Source organism: Triticum dicoccoides, chromosome 6B (assembly GCF_002162155.2).
Source record: "Triticum dicoccoides isolate Atlit2015 ecotype Zavitan chromosome 6B, WEW_v2.0, whole genome shotgun sequence".
In the NCBI taxonomy this organism is placed as follows: Eukaryota; Viridiplantae; Streptophyta; class Magnoliopsida; order Poales; family Poaceae; genus Triticum; species Triticum dicoccoides.
In genome coordinates this window covers 264,993,481-265,001,204 of record NC_041391.1, presented here as the reverse complement: position 1 = coordinate 265,001,204, position 7,724 = coordinate 264,993,481, and the positions used below count along the sequence as shown (strand labels likewise).

Here is a 7,724-nt window from a genome sequence, read left to right as displayed (position 1 = left end):
GGCCAAGTGAATTAGTCCGCAGTGCGAAGCCACCGAATACAAAGATCTGTCCAGGGAGAAAAGTCTCATCCTGGACAGCGTGGTTGTTGGTTGAAGAAGCCATCGAGCCTATCGGTGACGACACAGAGGAACTCTCAATGAAAGCACCAATGTCGGTGTCAAAACCGGCGGATCTCGGGTAGGGGGTCCCGAACTGTGCGTCTAGGCGGATGGTAACAGGAGACAAGGGACACGATGTTTTACCCAGGTTCGGGCCCTCTTGATGGAGGTAAAACCCTACGTCCTGCTTGATTAATATTGATGATATGGGTAGTAAAAGAGTAGATCCACCACGAGATCAAGTAGGCTAAACCCTAGAAGCTAGCCTATGGTATGATTGTTGTAATGTATGTTGTGTCCTACGGACTAAAGCCCTCCGGTTTATATAGACACCGGAGAGGGCTAGGGTTACACAGAGTCGGTTACAATGGTAGGAGATCTACATATCCGTATCGCCAAGCTTGCCTTCCACGCCAAGGAAAGTCCCATCCGGACACGGGACGGAGTCTTCAATCTTGTATCTTCGTAGTCTTGGAGTCCGGCGGACGATGATAGTCCGGCTGTCCGGACACCCCCTAGTCCAGGACTCCCTCAGTGGGGCACTTCAAAGGTCTGGATACCCTCCTTTAGATTCCCCCTTTACTGGAAACGCTACCCGCAGGTCCTTCGTTAGCTCCAGAAGAAAGGGAGCAAGCCCCCTCTATTGGCCTAAACCTCGATCAATCCCAGAGTAGTCGTCGGCTGGACGGCGGCGAACGGGGGGCAAACTCCTGAAAACGAAGTTCTACTTTGTCTTTGGAAGAATTGGAAGAATCAGACTCTAAGTTTAAAGTAGGGGTAGAGTCTTTAGAGGCTCGCTTAGAAGGAATAAAGAGAAAAAAGCAACTGCAAGCGTTCGGGGCTTCTCCTTTTGAGACCGCAAAAGCAGAGCTGGTTACGTCCATTGGGGAAAATTCCCAGTTTCATGTGGGACTGCTTTTGTCTCTGGATGTCAAATACCCCTTGACGGGCAAATGGGAGGCTCTCAAAAAGATGATAGAGGCCATCTTCAAATGCCAAGGGAAGCCCACAGATTCCCTAGCATCTCTACTCGACCTAAAATGCAATCTCGAGGACCCTGAAAAACTCAAGACCGCTCTCCGTCCATATTTAGGACGGTTAGGGTGATTTTTTAAGAAATAAAAACCTTCTGTCAATTTATCCACACTTCCATGACTTCTAGAGGAAAGCTAACTGCTTGCTGGCTGGGAGCTATATGAGCGGTAACGTCCACGTACGGCTCCGTGAGAAGGTGGATGGAAATGGCCTTATTGTACCTCACTCCAGTCTTCAATAGGGTCTGCTCTTTTTTTAGGAGAGTATGCCAATATGATCTTAATGAGGTGCGGGGCTTTGCATCTGACATTTGTTGGGCTTTCCTCTGCGGGAGTCTGCGTCCCGGCCTTTTTGTGCAATAAACCCCTCCGGCTGAAGACTAGTGATAGGTGGTCTCTTGGAGCTCTCGAAGAAGGGTAGCCTAGTGTGTAAGCACAAAAATGAACCATGGCGAACCATAGACGACCCTTCTAAGATAAGGGGGGAAATCCTCAGTAGTTGTGACACTTTGACTCTTCCACTGACTTATATATGTACTGAATGCTCATACGGGAAAGTGAACTCCTGGGCCTGGAACCTGGTGTTTGCTCCAAAAAAATCCTTTCTTTCTCGTCCACTCTAGGGGGTGCGGACACACTTGTGCGGATTACAGGCAACAGTTGCAAGAATGGTGGGGAAGAGAAGAGTACACGATGACATTCAGGGATGAATGTAGACCCATCGGGTGGGGATAATCATTCCGGTCTTGGGGGAGGTGGCGACACCAGTCTGAGCTGAGGGAAGCCAGCAAATTGAGTCACTAAAATGACCGCAAGAGGCGCACACTAAGCCTAGCTTTCTCGGAGCTGCTATTGTGAAATACGGCTTCCTTAATATCCAAATTTCAACAAGGGGGCCGGGCTGCTCGCCTTCATAGAAAGGCGACCGGGCCTATATTATATGTTCACCCTTTTATAGAATTAAAAGAGAAGGTAAAGGGGGGATTTGGAGATTCTTGAAAGAATACATGGCTTCCTCCTATTCCGCTTCAATAGAAGCCCTTAAAATCCTGCTCCTGTGGCAGCGGGGTTATCCATTTCAAAGGCGAGGGTGGGGGAGAAGCAAGCCGAACCTCCGATTGACCCGAACACGTCAAAAATTCTCGGCGTCCAGAGAAAGACGAGATTTAGAAAGTAATTTAGTGAGTGCTTTCTTTTATAAGAAGAGCGTCGGCTTGGAAGAAGAAAATGAAATACGAACAACCACGCTGGTGTAATAGATCGACTTGAATGCGTCTTCTTGCTCTAGCATTCAAGTTCCATTTCAAGGGAGGATGACGTACCATGATACTTTTTGTTTTGTCGAGCCCTACTTTGGTCTCTGGTTTGATGGTTGTACGTGCTAAAAACCCGGTACATTCTATTTTGTTTCTCATCCTAGTCTTTTTTGACACTTTTGGTTTACTTATTTTGTTAGGTCTTGACCGCTATGATCTCCCCAGTAGTTCATATAGGAGCTATTGTCGTTTCATTCCTATTCGTGGCTATGATGTTCAATATTCAAATAGCAGAGATTTGCGAAGAAGTATTGCGCTATTTACCAGTGAGTGGTATTATTGGACTGATCTTTTGGTGGGAAATGTTCTTCATTTTAGATAACGAAGCCATTCCATTACTACCAACCCACAAAAATACGACCTCTTTGAGATATACGGTTTATGCCAGAAAGGTATGAAGTTGGACTAATTTGGAAACATTGGGCAATTTACTTTATACCTACTATTCCGTTTGGTTTTTGGTTTCCAGGCTGATTTTATTAGTTGCTATGATTGGGGCTATAGTACTTACTATGCATAGGACTACCAAGGTGAAAAGACAGGATGTATTCCAAAGAAATGCCTTGGATTCTAGGAGGACGACAGACCAAATCACGATCCACTAAAAGGAGAAATTGTGGTTCGAGTCCACGCCGTGAGAAAGAAAGAGCTAGACTGACTAGAAACTAGCTTGACGGTAGACTTCACACCCACACAATCGAGAATTTCTTTATTCGCTTCGTTCTTTCGAGTTGGAAAGGTAAAGGCTTTCGAGTATAAAGAATTCGTTCCATGTTATTTTTCCCCTGGTTTGTATCTGAGCTGACAACTGATAATAGGAAAAATGAAACATTTGGTGTGTTTTAATTCATTCTCAATCTTGGTTCCCCTTGTGCTCAGAGGGAAATAAAGGGGAAATCATTGATTCATTTGGATCTGTTTTCTAACAGACTCATTGACATGAGACATTGGATGCGATGCGCCAGTCACTCGTACTACAGCGGACAAAGGTCACCGGCAAACGACCATTCCACAATGGAACCTGGCACTACTGTTTGCCCTAAGGGCCAACCCACCTTTTCAGAGAAACAGACACATGACATCAAAATATTACGCATTTTTGAGATAAGAAAGTGGAGAATGCACTCTTCCTTTTTTAACATTTTAACTCATTTTCATGGTCTGTTTTATTCCCAATTGTCGCCCGTGTGAAAATAAAGAAGAGAAATTGGGCCATGTTTCTCGAGAGAGACTGCCTTCTCTCTGGCTAGCAGTCTTATGCTTATAGTCGACTGCTCTATGACGATCTGACCTCTTTCCTGGGCTCTGCTTGCTCGTCTACACTCCGACAAATTCAGTCAAAATAAAAAACGATGTTCCCTTGAAAAAGTCTAAGAAATAGTAGTAGTAGTCAAAAAGTGCACTTTTTCCATATATTTTGATTTATAGCGATCCCTATCTTTATATCTATCCACAGAGATCCCTATCCTTTGAGAAAAATCTCTCTATATATAGATTTGAATGCGTCATGCCATATTTCGTTGAATCAGTCATGAAATATCTCTGTGGAACAAGAGGAGATCCATTAAAAAAATCTTTCTCGGAGAGAAAATCTAAACAGTAACATCAAATCACAAACTACCTATCTTTATCTCCTCTTGTTCCTCAATCTTCGAAGAATATGGCGTTGGATTAGAGAAAGTTCTCTGTTCTGAACATTTCCTACAGGTAGACGACACTTTTAAATCTTAATGCTGGCATGGCATATTTTGTTGAATCAGTCTTTTTCGCCACATCACATATAAAGGGAATCGAACCCAACTCTTCCACGAACCCCCACGAATGGCCCTCCCTTAATTCAATGAACTATGAGAATTCCTTTTTTCATTTTTTCTTTTCAGTTCTCATAAGCCCTTGATATACTAATAGAAACTCAATACTTGACCGACTGCATCATAGTGCTCAGGTAAAGTGGTAGTGGTTGAAAGTGAGCGGAAACGTTAGTGTTTTCTGTGCGTCATGATAGTAGTGGTGAAAGAAAATCCAATTCAAATATCTCAACGTAAAAGGAATATCGTTTCACTTTGAAAGGAAAGCTAGCTGTATCAGATTGAAATCACTCTATCTACGATATTCATTGCACCATGATTGAAGGACAATGAGGGGCAGGTTGTATTCCCTTTCTTCTGATCGATTGAGCGCAAAGGCAAAAGGCACTAAAGATGTTTAAGATGATTCGTCAAAATTGCTATTGACATCGACTCATTTGAGAGATTAGCAAGCACCTTAGGGTTGTGAGAAATCCATCCCCAAAACCAAGAATTGGATCTATTGTTTTCACTTTCTTTCCCAAACAATGTATTTGTTGATACCATGATTGCTTATATTGCTCATGCTAAGATGGAAAATGTGATAGAACCCACTTTACATGCCTCCATAGGAGGAGATCCCCTAGAAGAGAGTGAATCAGTACAACAATTCACAAGCCATAGAGAGCGAAGATCGGAAGAAGATCTAGTTTATAGTGAGCTAGGAAGACCTCTTTCTTAAATTAAAGGGAAGGGGTCCACATAAGCCCCAATTATTCCCTAGCTTGTTAGTCCAACATATCAGTTGGTGTGTCTGAATAAGAAAGAGTTGGGCAATGGTTTTAGAAAACCCGAAACTAGCCATGCCCTAAAGAAAGTGAATTCCAATCTACGTGAATCGGGAAAGAAGCAAAGCCGGTCAAAGAATCGATTATATGCCTTCTCTTTCCATAAGACCGATGGCCTTTGTAACATAACACATAGAAGGAATAGAAGACAGAGCGAGGGGATATGTCACGAGCAAAAGGGATGAACAACTAGCCCTATATACATAGCTTTGTGTAACAGGGGAAACGACAGTTGAGTCAAAAAGTTGAGTGAGAAGGAAGCAAAGGATCGGTTGTGGCGGGATACGAAGTGCTCTGCTAAGCCAATACAAATGTTTACATATGAACCCACACCAATACATACGAGTAGTAGGGGTATTGAAATTCTGATCAATTAAAGGTTAGGGCTCGGTTTTCGGTTGACTTTTCGAATACTAATCTCATCATATCCTTTGTTTCTGGTTAAACCAATTAAATAGGAGTATCCACCCAACTTTCATATGTTGTAGTTCATATACGCAAAGGGGTTAATCTTTGCCCTGCTTCCTTGGCATTGAGGCTGTCGGATATGGGGTTCCGGCAAAACCCTTAAGGTTCGAACACTGGGGTGCGCACGAAGATCTACTCCCTACCGAAACACGCCCACGATCTCGCCGCGATTCTGAGCTAGCACGATGAACAACACAAGAGACACAAGGTTTATACTGTTTCGGGCCACCGTTGTGGTGTAATACCCTACTCTAGTGTGTGGTGTGGTGGATTGCCTCTTGGGCTGATGATGAACAATACAAGGGAAGAACTAACTCGCGAGAGGTGTTCTTGAGGTGGCGTGGTGTTCTGCTTGGGAAGGATTCGATCCCCTTCTACAGTGGTGGCTAGCTCTATTTATGGAGGCCCTGGTCCTCTTCCCAAATATTGAGCAGGAAGGGAGTGTCAGGACCCCGACTCAATGCCACACCGATCTAGCATGTAACACCTCATATCACTTTGCGGCCTTACGCACGGTATTCCCACGAGTGTCGCCTTACCAGGCCCAGGACCTTTTGCGCCTTTTGGCACATGTATATGATAGTGTCTCTAGCATCCATATGACAAGGAGCCCGGGCTAAAATGGCTAGTCGTGAACCCAAAGTGGCACTAACTTACAGGGACAGGCATACATGACCTAGCAACGAACGTGTCGGTCATCAGCGAGTGAATCTGGGTTGTAGCAGCTCGGCTAGCCGGACTCCGGTAAACCAGGCTATAGTAGGCTAGCAGGACTCCGGTAGACACCGCGTGACATTTCCCCGAAGGGACAGACACAGGAACAAAGAAGGACACATGCCGGCCAACCTAAGTGTTCCGGAGCAGTAGCAAGCTACCAAGGCTCAGTGGAAGCACTAGGAGACATTTCCCGGTAAGAGAGGCTACCAAGGGTAAACAACTAGATAGTCAGATCCCACACATACCAAGCATTTCAATAACATACACACAATATGCTCGATATGTGCAAATACAACATGGCATCACAACATGACTTTACAACTCAAGTATTTTGTTCAATAGCCTCCGAGGAGCGAGATATTGCAAACATGGGTCTCATGACCCAACATTCAGGGCACACAAGTCAAAGCACAAGCAGAATCTCAAAATGTCTGAGTACAGACATCTACAAATGAAAAAAAGGCTGAGAAGCCTGACTATCTACAAGATCCTGCTGAGGGCACAAGATCGTAGCTGAGGTAACAAGCTAAACGTCGAAGTCCACGCGAAACTACTAGTGAGACGGAAGTCTCTCTACAAAAACATAAAATAGGCAAACGTGAGTACAAATGTACCCAGCAAGACTTACATCAAATCTAACTACATATGCATCATTATCAACAAAGGGGATGGTGGGGTTTAACTGCAGCAGGCCAGCTTTGACTCAGTGGCTATCATGTACTACGACTGCAAGTAACTCTTTTGAGGTGGCGCACACGAGTCCACATATTCACCATATCAATACACCACTCCGGATCCGCTCCCGTCTCCTTATGAGAACGCCATCCATAGCACTCACGCTTATCTTGCGCATTTTAGAGTATCCACTTTCACTTGTCTATGAACTGTATAGGCAACCCAGAAGTCCTTTACCGCGGACACGGCTATTCGAATAGATAATGTTAACCCTGTAGGGGTGTACTTCTTCACACACGCTCTCACCACTTATCGCTGTTTACACGACATGTACTCGGCAACCTTCAAGTGGAAGCCCAGCGAGGGTGTCGGCCACGACCTGACTAACCACACAAGTCTCTCGTCCAGGTTTATCGCCTATTCGGGTTCCATCCGCAAGGAGATCCGACCGGGGCGTCGCTCACGGCCCCAAGAAATGTGTGCAGGGTTCCCAAGCCCACCTCGACGGGTGGATCTACGCTTGGTACACCGTGCCATGGTGCCTAGTCTGTCCCAAGCCCACCTGTACCAGGTGCCACTTGGTAGACTACTAACACTACCTACAAACACCAGAAACTAGTTGCAACTCCTGGACAGAGATGAAGTTGATTAATAAGTCAAGAGATCTTGGAGTTCCCGGAGCCCAATGTATGGTAGTAACTATTCATGGATCACAAACACAGAACTCAGTTCCTGAGGACGGTTTCAATGAGACAACCCACCATGTACTCCTACATGTCC

General features: G+C 44.9%; 2 pseudogenes; one reads left to right on the top strand and one right to left on the bottom strand.

Moving 5' to 3' along the window:
* Positions 1 to 1,231: 1,231 nt before the first annotated feature.
* On the bottom strand, positions 1,232 to 1,833 carry LOC119323902 (annotated as a pseudogene).
* A 569-nt stretch (positions 1,834 to 2,402) lies between these two features.
* LOC119322539 lies at positions 2,403 to 3,054 on the top strand (annotated as a pseudogene).
* Positions 3,055 to 7,724: the final 4,670 nt, after the last annotated feature.